This window comes from Pelmatolapia mariae, linkage group LG16_19, assembly GCF_036321145.2.
Source record: "Pelmatolapia mariae isolate MD_Pm_ZW linkage group LG16_19, Pm_UMD_F_2, whole genome shotgun sequence".
NCBI lineage: Eukaryota > Metazoa > Chordata > Actinopteri > Cichliformes > Cichlidae > Pelmatolapia > Pelmatolapia mariae.
In genome coordinates, this window is record NC_086241.1 from 19332642 (window position 1) to 19344598 (window position 11957).

Genomic DNA, 11957 nt, shown 5'->3' on the forward strand with positions numbered 1-11957 from the left:
TACATGTCTATTGACCTTTTTTGTTTTTTTTTGTTTTTTTCAATAAAAAGCAACTGTGCGAAAGAGGTGGAAAAGCAATACCATATCTCAACAGTGTTTCAATATCAGAATCTGACATTGTTTCAATGTCAACAGTGTTAGAAAATATAACGTCGAATCAATGTCAGGTTTCAACATTGATTCAACATCAAAACCTGACGTTGTTTCAATGTTAAAAATGGGTGCAAGAGTGACGTTGGGTCAACGTCACACTTCAACGTTGATTCAATGACGTCGCCTGATATTGACTCAACATTGTTTCAATGTTTCCTTGCTATCTGGGCTGCGTTCCTGTGCCACTGGGAAACTGAACTGACCTGAACAAACTCAACAACAAACTAAACAAAGATGTAATTTACATTTTATAGCACAAAACTCACCATTTGCAGCAGTTACGATAATAATGCACCGTTTGCACGATGACCACAGCTTCCAAGCTCCAGTAAATTGACTGTGCGCTTCGTGTTGTGCGTGCGCGCGTCAGTGCATTTCCTGGTGTCTGTGCAGAAAAGACTAGTAATTCCAGGCTGCAAACTATTCTCACAGACTTCAAATGTGCACTTGAATTCAAAAAGATAGAAAACGACCTCTCTGTGTCTCTCTCTGTTTACATGGCACTCGGAGAGTGTAATGACTGCCCCTCCCCCGTCTGCTCAGCAAACAGGTGGCTGTTTTTGCACCCCTCCCCCCTCTGCTCAACAAACACGTGGCTGCTTTCACACCTCCCCTCTCTGCTGAGAGCACACAAGGCTCAATAGCGAAATGAAGCAGAATAACAGTGACAGAGGTTCAGAGAAAGGGGGAAAAATGGAGCAGGCCCCCTTTGTTTACTTCAAGGAGGCGGCTCTATGGGCCGTTTTGTTTGCGACCGACACACACACACACACACACACACAGTATATATATATTCTCAATCACATTCACACCACTCTCTTATATCAGTTCCACTACATCAAGACTATTTTATGGTGGTCAGCTGTTTTATTACCATGTATTTTGCAAGGTAAGATAACCATGTCCTGCATTCAAAACCAATGAAAATGTCTATGGTGATGCTGTACCTAATATTGTGCTCATTTGATCCAAAACCTATTTTTCCTTTATTTTGAAGGCAGAGGCTTAGATCCATTAGGTATTCACGAGAAAAGCATTATCACATGTCAGGATTACAGTATATCGAAAATATGTGATTATAATGGGAGTCAATGGGGCCCAAAATGGTACGAGGAACGAAGGAGGTAACACCTATGTGAAGCTCCTTTACTATACACCACACTATAGAGGGGATCATTGAATTTTAAAAATAATCCTAAAATGCACATCATAAGTCAGTTTCATGCAACTAGTCTTTAAAATGACTGATATATTGAAAATCAAAAATCCAAAGTTACCCAAAAGGGTAACTTTTTTCACGAAGAACGCACGAGGGTTTTAATAACACAACTGATGAAAGTAGTTCCAACTGATGGAGAAAACAAGTAAATATTTCAAGAACCTTTTTATGATTCTTCAAAAGGAAGAGACAGCAAAAGCTACATCCTGAAGGTCATGGCAATGACAGGCAAAATTAGAGAAAATCAGTGAACAAATAATTAAAATATTTCACTGTATTTCTATCATTAAGTGGGAATCATTTCACATTACTGTAATTTAACACATGGCAAACAGGAGAAGAAAGGCAAACAGTGCTTGCCTTGTCAAATTGAAAAATACACAAATTAAAATGTACCAAAATAAAACAATTTTTCTCCTTTCATCTTGAACAGTGTTGCTATAAAGTTCCCCACCTGTCTGAATCCATCCTTTACATTACTGCCATCCTGTGGTAGCTGTTGGCAGTTGTTCCTGAAAGCTGTGTTGTTTGTTTCAATCTTCCAAAACACTGCAGCTCTCTGTTTTGATGGTGTGGTGAGAGAGGACCCAGGATTGCAGACATGGAGGCAGCACAGAGGAGTTTCAGCCAAAGGAGAGCCTTTTAATGAAAAGGAAGCTAGATACAAACTGTCTAACTAATAGGATCACAATTTGAACATAACGTACAAGTATAAGGGAAGACAGACACAATATATACACAGGAGGGTGGTTAGGAGAAGTGGAGACAGGGAACATGGGAACACAGCTAGAGAAACAGACATGACAAGATGGGGGAAGCAAAGCAGAACACGAGGCACATGAGATGACAACTACCAAAATGAACAGGAACTCACAAATGCTGAGACACGGACACAGAGACATGACTGAGGAAACAGATAGTCTTGTCTCCATGCTTATTTACCTGATTTTACAGCGAGATGTTGAGGACAAGACACAGAGACGACACAAAGACATGAACGCAACCTAATATCAAACAAGACACTGAACTAGAAATACAGAAAAACTCAAGACTAAACTAAGACTAAGAGTCTAAACTGAAGCTCTGACGACTACGGAGAGGAGATGGCAGTATGTTTAACAAGCTGCTTTTCCACCAGTCCACTGTAATTTTTCATTACATTTTAATTCACACTGTTGATGTTGACAGTCAACCATGTTGCTCAAGCTTTTTATTTGAGCTGATTTAAAAATAAATGGTAAATGGCCTGTATTTATATAGCGCTTTACTAGTCCCTAAGGACCCCAAAGTGCTTCACATATCCAGTCATCCACCCATTCACACACTGGTGATGGCAAGCTATGTTGTAGCCACAGCCACCCTGGGGCGCACTGACAGAGGCGAGGCTACCGGACACTGGCGCCACCGGTCCCTCTGACCACCACCAGTAGGCAACGGGTGAAGTGTCTTGCCCAAGGACACAACGACCGAGACTGTCCAAGCCGGGGCTCGAACCGGCAACCTTCCGATTACAAGGCGAACGCCCAACTCTTGAGCCACGATCGCCCCGATCGATCGCCCTCGATTTATACTGTTAATGTATTTTAATATACTTAAAACTAATCAAACTGTAGGCCTGGGTTGTTGGTTTTTTTTTTTTGGGGGGGGGGGGGGGGGGGGGGGGGGGGTTCCTTTTGTGTCTAGTTTCCCTGTTTTGTTACCCTTTGTTTCCGCGGTCATGTTCCTGTGTTTGTCTGACATCCCCGTGCTTTTATGTTAATCTGTCTGTGGTCCAGACCCTGTTGCAGGTTCACGTAACACGTATAGTGTCCAGTTCAGGCAGAGGCATCTGTTTATTTACCAGCTGACTTTAAAATGACATGTTGGTGGAGCCTTCAGTCCAAATAATGTTCATCTTTGCTGTCAGAGAGATTCCTGAGGGATCATACGGAGCATTTGTTTAGACTTGTATTTAATTTCAACTGAAAATACAAATACTTTCAGTGTCTGCAGATTTAACAAAGGACATTTAAACTTCCATAATACTTAACACACACATTAATAAAATTATTTTTTCTTGTAGCTCAGCTCTTTCAAGTAAGATAGATGTAATAAAATGCCTTGCACACAACTAAAACTATAATTGTGTCTCCAGTAACTGCATAACAGTAGTTAACATTAAAATATATATAATTAATTCCAACATTTTTTTTTTTTCCCCATAGACCTATTTAACTGTGGGAGAAACAAAAGTGAGCTATGAAGTATATGAACAAATTAACTGTTACTGAGCTCTTGATCTCTCTGTAGGTCTTCTTACTCTGGTCTGTGATCATCGTTTCTCACACTCCCAGATGTTTTGTGTCATGCTGCTTGCCACCATGTTGGTTTAAAGACCTCCTACCGTACAAAATAGTGACACAGTATTCAGTTAGGCTGCAAATCAACTTTTAAAATGTGGCCTCTGTACACCAGAACAGTAGAATTGAAATAAAACGATAAAGGTACAATTTAATTGCAGACTCAGTTGCAACTGAAGGAATTGAGCAAAAACTTCTGTATTACCTGCAGCTGAGATTCAACTTGACAAATAAATATAAACATAAACTAAGTCGGAATACTTTGTTGAATCCTTTGCTGGCAGTGAGTGAAGACTTGAACTCTTGGACATCATCAAATTCATTTCTTGATTCATTTCATCTTTTTACTGCATTTGTGTTCAGTGACAGTATATTTGTTCATGGCTTGACTTTTATAAAGGGGGAAAAGGCCATGTAGGATGTGGTTCAATTGGGGTAGACTAGCACAACTGCATTCTTATTGGACCAAAGACTGCTTCTTCAAGACCACCGAGGGTACCACACATGACAGTTTCCCCACTAAGAATAGCAACTATAGTCTGAGTTAACTACAGTTTGTTAACCTAGACAATGAGGAGAATGTGCTGGACAGGTGGAGAGAACATTTAATATTTCTATTGTACCAAGCTAACTAATGCACTTTGCTTTTTGTAACAAAAATGTGATTTGGCCCCTCGTACTGGAAAAAAAACCATCTGGATATCTATACTGATATGGACTGGGTAATGTGTAAGGAACAAATGGATGTCACATTGTTCGATGGAAATGAAAATGATCTACCTACAGAGGGATAAATTCAAAGACACCCTGAAAATCAAAGTGAAAAAAAAAAAAGATACAGCAGTTTTTTGGGTTTAGGAGAGTGACTAGTACCAATTCTTTCATCTGCCTGCATATTCTCGCCTATTAAGGTCAGGCATTATTGTATAAGAGGAGGAAACCAGGATCAACGGAACCAGCGTAGGGCCTGACAATGTGTTCAAGGATTTCACCCTGATTCCTAATGGCAACCTGTAAAGGTCTCTGCGTCCCTCCATAGATTTGTCTCCCCACATCATCACTGACCTACCATCAAACTGTTCATGCTAAATGATGCTACAGGCAACATAATGTTCTCCGTGGCTCCTCTCTACCCTTTCATGTCTGTGACATATGCTCAGAGTGAACCTTTTCTCATCTATGAAAAGCACAGAGCACCAGTGGTGGACCTGCCAAATCTGGTATTGTATGGCAATAGCCAATAAGGCTCAATGGTACTGGGCGGTGAACCTACATGAAAGGGCTTACTAGAGGATGTCAGGCCTGCCTTTAGATTAAACTTTATACATAAGACATTAGGTACATAAGCTTTAAAATCAGAAGTACTCCATATTATTCTAGATATTAGATACATGCAAGTTAATATATGAAATACCTTTGAAAACATCCATGTTTATGAAAGTACCATGCTGCAGCCCCAACAACATTCAGGAAAAGCAAAACACCAAATAAGGCCCAAGCAGCAGAGCATGCTCCTACAGGGACACAATAATGAAGAACATGAGAATGAGATGATTGTTCTTTCCCACTTTCATGACATTCAGTTTGTTATTTCACATTTCATTAAAAAGACTGAGACAATAAAGAAACATAACCTACCCAACACAAATCAAGCATGCGGCTCACAAAGAATGAGATTTCCACACTGGATCAGTGGGTGGCTGGGTTTATAATGAGGGTTTACAGTGACTGTCTCCAGTGCTTTTGGCCAACAGGATGCTGGTAGAAACTGTGCTACTGTTGGCCAAACACAGGTCACTTGAGACAAACAAAAAGAAGAAATGAAATGAATGTTTCAGCTGAAACTGTTATTCAAGCTACTTTACCTGCTCCATGTAAAATTTGCACTTGGGTTGGCTTCTGTCACACAGTCAAATGAGTCCCCAGAACTTGCTCTAATGTTCACTTCTGTGGGAGAGACTGAAAGAGCAGAAAGACAAATAACATGAAAATAATGTTTCGCCTCTGTCTCCTACACCTTCGATCCGAAATTGACAAACTTTTGGGACTGAGGCTGATGCTGTATGGTTCAGGCCATGATTCAGTCTTTAGCAATAATTGTGAAACAATGCTCTTTTTTAAAATTAGTCTAGATGTTTTTGTCTTTCAGGAAGTATTTTCCCATCTATTGTGACAACATGCTACTGTGTGACAAACACGAGGCAAAGTCATGAGATCTGGGATATTTCACTCCCATTCATTTAAAAAACAAAAGTAGAACAAACTCCAAAACAAACTTTCTGGAGTTGATTAGTTTTAGTCATTTCTTTGAGGGTTTTGTGAAACATCAAAGTAAAACTACCTCTGTTTACATCATTTAATGATGTAAGGAGTCAAACCAAAGTTTGGTACATAGGATGTTTTGTCTTTACTACACATGAAACTTTTAGCAATTTCAGAATTGGGAAACAGATCATATCTATCAGTCCCTCGGTAGAGCTGTAGGTATTTTGTCTTTTGTAAATCAACTGTTCAATCGTTTCACTAACAGAGTCCTGCGACTGAGTCTGTTCATACATTGCGACAGATGTGTCCACTGGCTAATCCACTAGCAAACTTTGCAGAGATTTCCAAGGAAAAATATAACAAATACATCAACCGTGGATAAAAGACAAATAATAAATTACATCAGCAGCTAATAGTCACAGTAGATCTGTATGGTGAAGGGCAGGGTTTCTTCTGTAAAAAGGGAGTCACCACTGATGACACACTGGACCTGGTGACCGTTAATCTCTCTCGTGGGAACGCCAAATAGAGAGCTGACTGTGGTAGTCGTACCGTTGTCATACTGGGTGGAGTTTGTTGTCATCCTAACTTTTTCTCCCAAAGCGCTGCAGGCGACGGCGTGGAAGCCAGAGACGGTGGCACTGCAGGCGACGGCGTGACAGCCGCAGGTGGTGGCGCAGCAGGCTGGACGGATCCCTTGGACCCTCCAGCCACCTCACCTCTGCAGGAGGCTTCAAGTCAGCAGCTGTGCAGGTAGCAAATAAAACCTCTTCTGTGCCCAAAGTGGGAAGATTGTCCTTGACACTTGTGAAAGGAGGCACTAGGAGAGTTAGAGCACACAAATAAATCAGTATGCAAGCAGAATGGTGAAAGTAACTCTGTCTCACATACAAACACAAGAGTATTTTAAAATAAAGAAAAAAAGTTTACTATACAGAGAAGGTTAAGGGGAATCTCAGTCTTCTGATTTCCACTTGGAAACAAGGTGAAGATGCACGTGTAGCTGCCTTCATCCTTCAGGGTAACACTGGATAACCGGAGAGTTCGATTTTTGTCATTAAAATTTCCGATATAGCAAAACAAAACAGGAGCACTAGAAGGTCATAAAACAAAACACGAGTCCAAAACCAAAAGAAGACAAAAAAGAAACACACTGGAGCCCAAGAAAACAAAGTCCAAAACAGAACAGTTCAGGGGGCCGGCCCGGGGGCCGACAACACAGGAGCCCGAACAGTTCGGGGGGCCGGCCTGGAGGCCGACAGCACAGGAGCCTGAAAAGTTCAGGGGGCCGACCGTGTGGACGGCAACGGCGTCGTCGTTGGTGAAGGCGATGACTGAGCTGGTCCGGAGGCTGGACCAGGCGAGGCTGAAGGCTCGGAGGCTGGACCAGGCGAGGGTGTGGAAGCCGGAGACGGCAGCGCTGCAGGCGAGGGCGTGACAGCCGGAGACGGCGGCGCTGCAGGCGACGGCGTGACAGCCGCAGGTGGTGGCGCAGCAGGCTCCAGCGATGACAGGAGACGAAGGCCGACGGGCCCCTTGGACCCTCCAGCGGAGACTATCACAAAGCCAGCAGGCACGGAGTCCTCTGGCAGACACGAAGGCAAAGGGTGCTGTGCTGAGCAATGGCTCTGCCCAGACAGTGCTGACACGGAGTAGTTCTCTGAGGGCTGCTTAATCTTCAGGAGTCCAGAAACAGCTGGGGACTGAAACCTAGCTTCTAGGGAGGCCCTGGAGTGCCCGAAGCTGCTAAAGCGCGAGAAACTCCCTGATTGGAACTTAGATTTTCTCCCTGCATAGAGTGAATGTGTGAGACTGGTGACAGAATGAATGACGGAGCTAGCGGCGACACTGGAGCCACGGGTAGCAGGGACACTGGAGGCACTGGGGACAGAGCTGAGGGTGGCTGCTGGGCAGCTAACTGAGCTGAGGGTGGCTGCTGGTGAGCAGATGATAAGCTGTTCACATTACTATCTGCAGCACAAAACACAGCCCCTGAATGAACAGTCCCACAGTTCGACACAGAAAGAGAGTCCTCACTCACCACAGCCGGCGATTTAGAAGTCCGAACGTCCGGTTGTGGGGTGGCGCGCCAGCAGCGCGATCATCATTTCTTCCCCACAGACGGCTCCGACGGGCCAGACAAAACCACATCCGGCAGGTGAGGCTGACGCAGCTGCTCCGGGGTGGCCGTTGTCTGTTGCTGCTGGACCAAGTCCGTTATTTCCCGAGCTCGCGCCGCCTCCCGGGCTTCATACAAATTGGCCAATAAGTCCAAACATCTTCTGACCTGGCGGAGATAGGGATTTCCTTTGAGGATCACCTCAATAGCATTTATCCCCACGATCCTTGCTCTCATATTAGAGGTGTGGGTTATCCACTCGACCAGGCATTGGACTCGCATCAGATCGCTCTCCCCAGGTAAGTCTGCTGGATCCATGTTGTGGCTGGTTCGTACTGTCACGGGTTGCCGAGGCAGGCCGTGTGTGACTATAAACGGACCCAAGATACAGACTGCTTAAGTTGTGAGCGAGCTTTATTAACAAAAGGGTGAAACAAACGGGGACGAGGAGGAAGAAAACCAAAACTTAAGAGTAAACTAAACTGGGAAAAGCTAAGCAAAAAACAAACCTGAAACCTTGAGACGTGAAACAGAGCTGCAGGGAGAATACACAAGAAAATGGAGGGGAACAACACAGACGAACCAGCAACTACTAAGACAGAAGACACGACTTAAATACACTCAGAGAACACAGGGAGATTACACACAGGTGGGGGACACAGCTGGGAGTGGTTAACGTGATGAGAGGAGGCAAACTGAAAACACTCACATAAGACGCAGACCTTCACAATAAAACAGGAAACCCATACACTCAATGACACACAGTGTTGGGAAGGTTACTTTTAAAATGTATTCCATTACAGATTACAGAATACATGCCCCAAAATGTATTCTGTAACGTATTCCGTTACGTTACTCAATGACAGTAACGTATTCTGAATACTTTGGATTACTTAATATATTATCATGCTTTTTACAACTACATGAATGTACTATTGCTGTGATTTATTACTGTTACTGAAGGTCCGCGGCTCCGAACCGTAGTAAAGGGACCTCTGGCTAATACGGCGGGTTCCGTGTCGGGCTCGTAGCCGAAAAATAGCTTTACTTTGTTGTGTGGGTCAACTTTACTTGTGAGAGACAAAGAGAGGTGTTGAAAGGCTGCTCCAACGGAACTTATTGTTTCGGAGGAAAACACGAACACAGTCTACAGTCGAGTCTTAATAGCTTACTTACAACTGGGCTCGTCAGGCACTCTTCTTGGCTGCAGTGGTTATTATTATATTTACATGCTTCCAGCTCCCGTTTTTGCTCGATGACAACTCATACTTTTCCACTCGCCTTTTTCTGCCTCCTGGCGCTCACAGACACATAAAGAATATGGCAGTCCATTCTCCCTGCAGCACGGACTACACTGCCCATGATGCTACATTCTTTAGTAGCATTCTGCCTATTAGCTTAGCACAACAACAACAACAAAAAGGCGCTCTCTCACCTGGGAAACAAGCAGAGAGAGAGCTTCACCCTGTAACCATGGCAACCGTAACGCTGCCGCATGGAACAACAGAACGTAGCTGTCAAACAAACCCAAACAGTCCTGACCCGCCACAATATGAAACAGGAAAGTACCGCCGTGTAATCCATTTATTTCAACAAAGTAACTGTATTCTGAATACCACCTTTTTAAACGGTAACTGTAACGGAATACAGTTACTCATATTTTGTATTTTAAATACGTAACGGCGGTACACGTATTCCGTTACTCCCCCCACACTGATGACACAACACACAAACTTAACACAGACTGGGGAACACAGAACATAGGAACATGAAACGTGAAACAGAAGAGTACAAAAAACCCAAGATAACCAAAACCACAGAATAATAATAACATAAACACGGAGTCACAGACTCCGGACCATGACAGTAAACTTTATTGTCATCTCCGCTACATACAGTACAGTATATAGATAGACGAGACGACGAGGCTCTAGTTACAGAAGTGCAAGTAAACAAACAATAAATATAAGAAGAGTAAGAAAAGAAATATACACTTTAGGCCTAGGGGTAAAGCGATCAATAACAATTTAAAATTTATAATTTACAGTTTGATGATTTAAAGTCTCACACACAACCTGTCGAAAGGGGAGGGGGAACAACTGCTTCCAAATAGAGCACATTTCATTCATAATGTTGTAAATCCAAGCTCATTATGTATTCATGATTTGAATCCTAGGTTGTGCGAAACCCCGAAATAAACCCTAGACAAAGTGAATCTGTGAACTAAGGTGTAGGTCTATTAGGTTATGTTGTGGTGATCCTTGGGTTGGGGGGGATGGGTGTTCATACTGGAGTGCAAAATTAAAACCAATGGGAGATGGACAAGAAAAAAAAGGCCTTTAGAAAAAAGAGAAAAGAAGAGGAGGAGAAACGAGCAAAAGATACAGGTAAGCAGATGTGTCCTTGGATAAAGGCAGGTCATGTATCCTGAAACAATCAGAATCAGAATACTTTATTAATCCCTAAGGAAATTATGTGGGTTACAGTTGTTCCAAGAAGAAATTGTAAAAATAGCAACAGTAGCAGACTAAGCTCCAAACAATACATCATGTGACAGATTTTACACATTTAAGAAATAGCACTAATATATACAGATCACTCAATTATAAATATCAAGGATTAACAGAGGGGATTATAAATATAAATATAAACAAAATTGAAAAGAATATTACAGAGTAGAAAAGAGTGTGTGTAAAAAGGGTGTAACTATTGCAGTGTTTACAGTGTATTAGATGGAGGAGTTGTACAGGGAGATGGCCACAGGCAGGAATGATTTCCTGCTTTTTGGTAACCTCAGTCTCTCACTGAACGTGCTCCTGTTACTAGCCAGTACGTCATGGAGTGGGTGGGAGGTATTATCCATGATTGTCCTTATCTTGGACAACATCTGCCTCTCAGACACCACCCTAATGGAGTCCAGCTCCATCCCCAACACATTACTGGCCTTGTGGCCTGTTTATTTAGTCTATTGGCATCTGTGACCCCCAACCTGCTGCCCCAGCATGCAGCATAGAGGATAGGACTGACCACAACTGAGATACAACAAGATAACATTTATTAGTAGGTATAGTGAAAACTTCTGTTTATGTTTGTTGGCCACTTGGCTATGATTGTAAACAGTAGACACTGATGTAGCTTACTGAATCTTTTGGACTGTGTTCAGCACAGTATTAAGTAATGATTGTCAATTGTTGATTTTGTCATGGCTGTGCTGTGTGGCAGGCAGGTAGGCAGGAAAAAGGACCCAAAACGCAGGACTCTCAAAACGGGAGTGGAACTCAAAACGCAGCTTTATTGCTGGCAAAACTTTCTCGTAAAATAAAACTCACAAAAGCAAAGCAAAGCAAAAATAAAACAAGACTCAGAACAGAGGTGCTGGAACACTGGACATAACAAACACACAGCATGTTGAGGGTACAACGCGACAGAGAGCAAAGGCAAACACAGGGCTTATATAGACAGGGGAGTAACCAGGGAATGGGAAACAGCGCCAGAGGGAGTGTTCGCCCAGGGCGCCAAACAGGCTAGAACCGCCACTGGGGGCAGCATGAGTACGAGCAACTTTTTTTTCGCCGATACTTGTGATGCTGTCCCCCACCACAATGCCACTCCCTGGGCAACTGCCCATGTCGCCAAAAACCGCTACTGTTCCCAGAGCAGGAGAGCTGAAGACATTCCTGTTAAACTGTCACAAACACAGGTGCTGTCCAAAAAGGTGAATTGAAACATTTTAAATGATTTGAGAGACATCTTATTGTGACACCTGATTGTTTTGTAAATAGTTGTACAAAAAAAACCAAACAAACACCCGAGGCATTACCTTTTTGTGTAAATTGCTGAATATAACTTTGTTGTTTGGAAA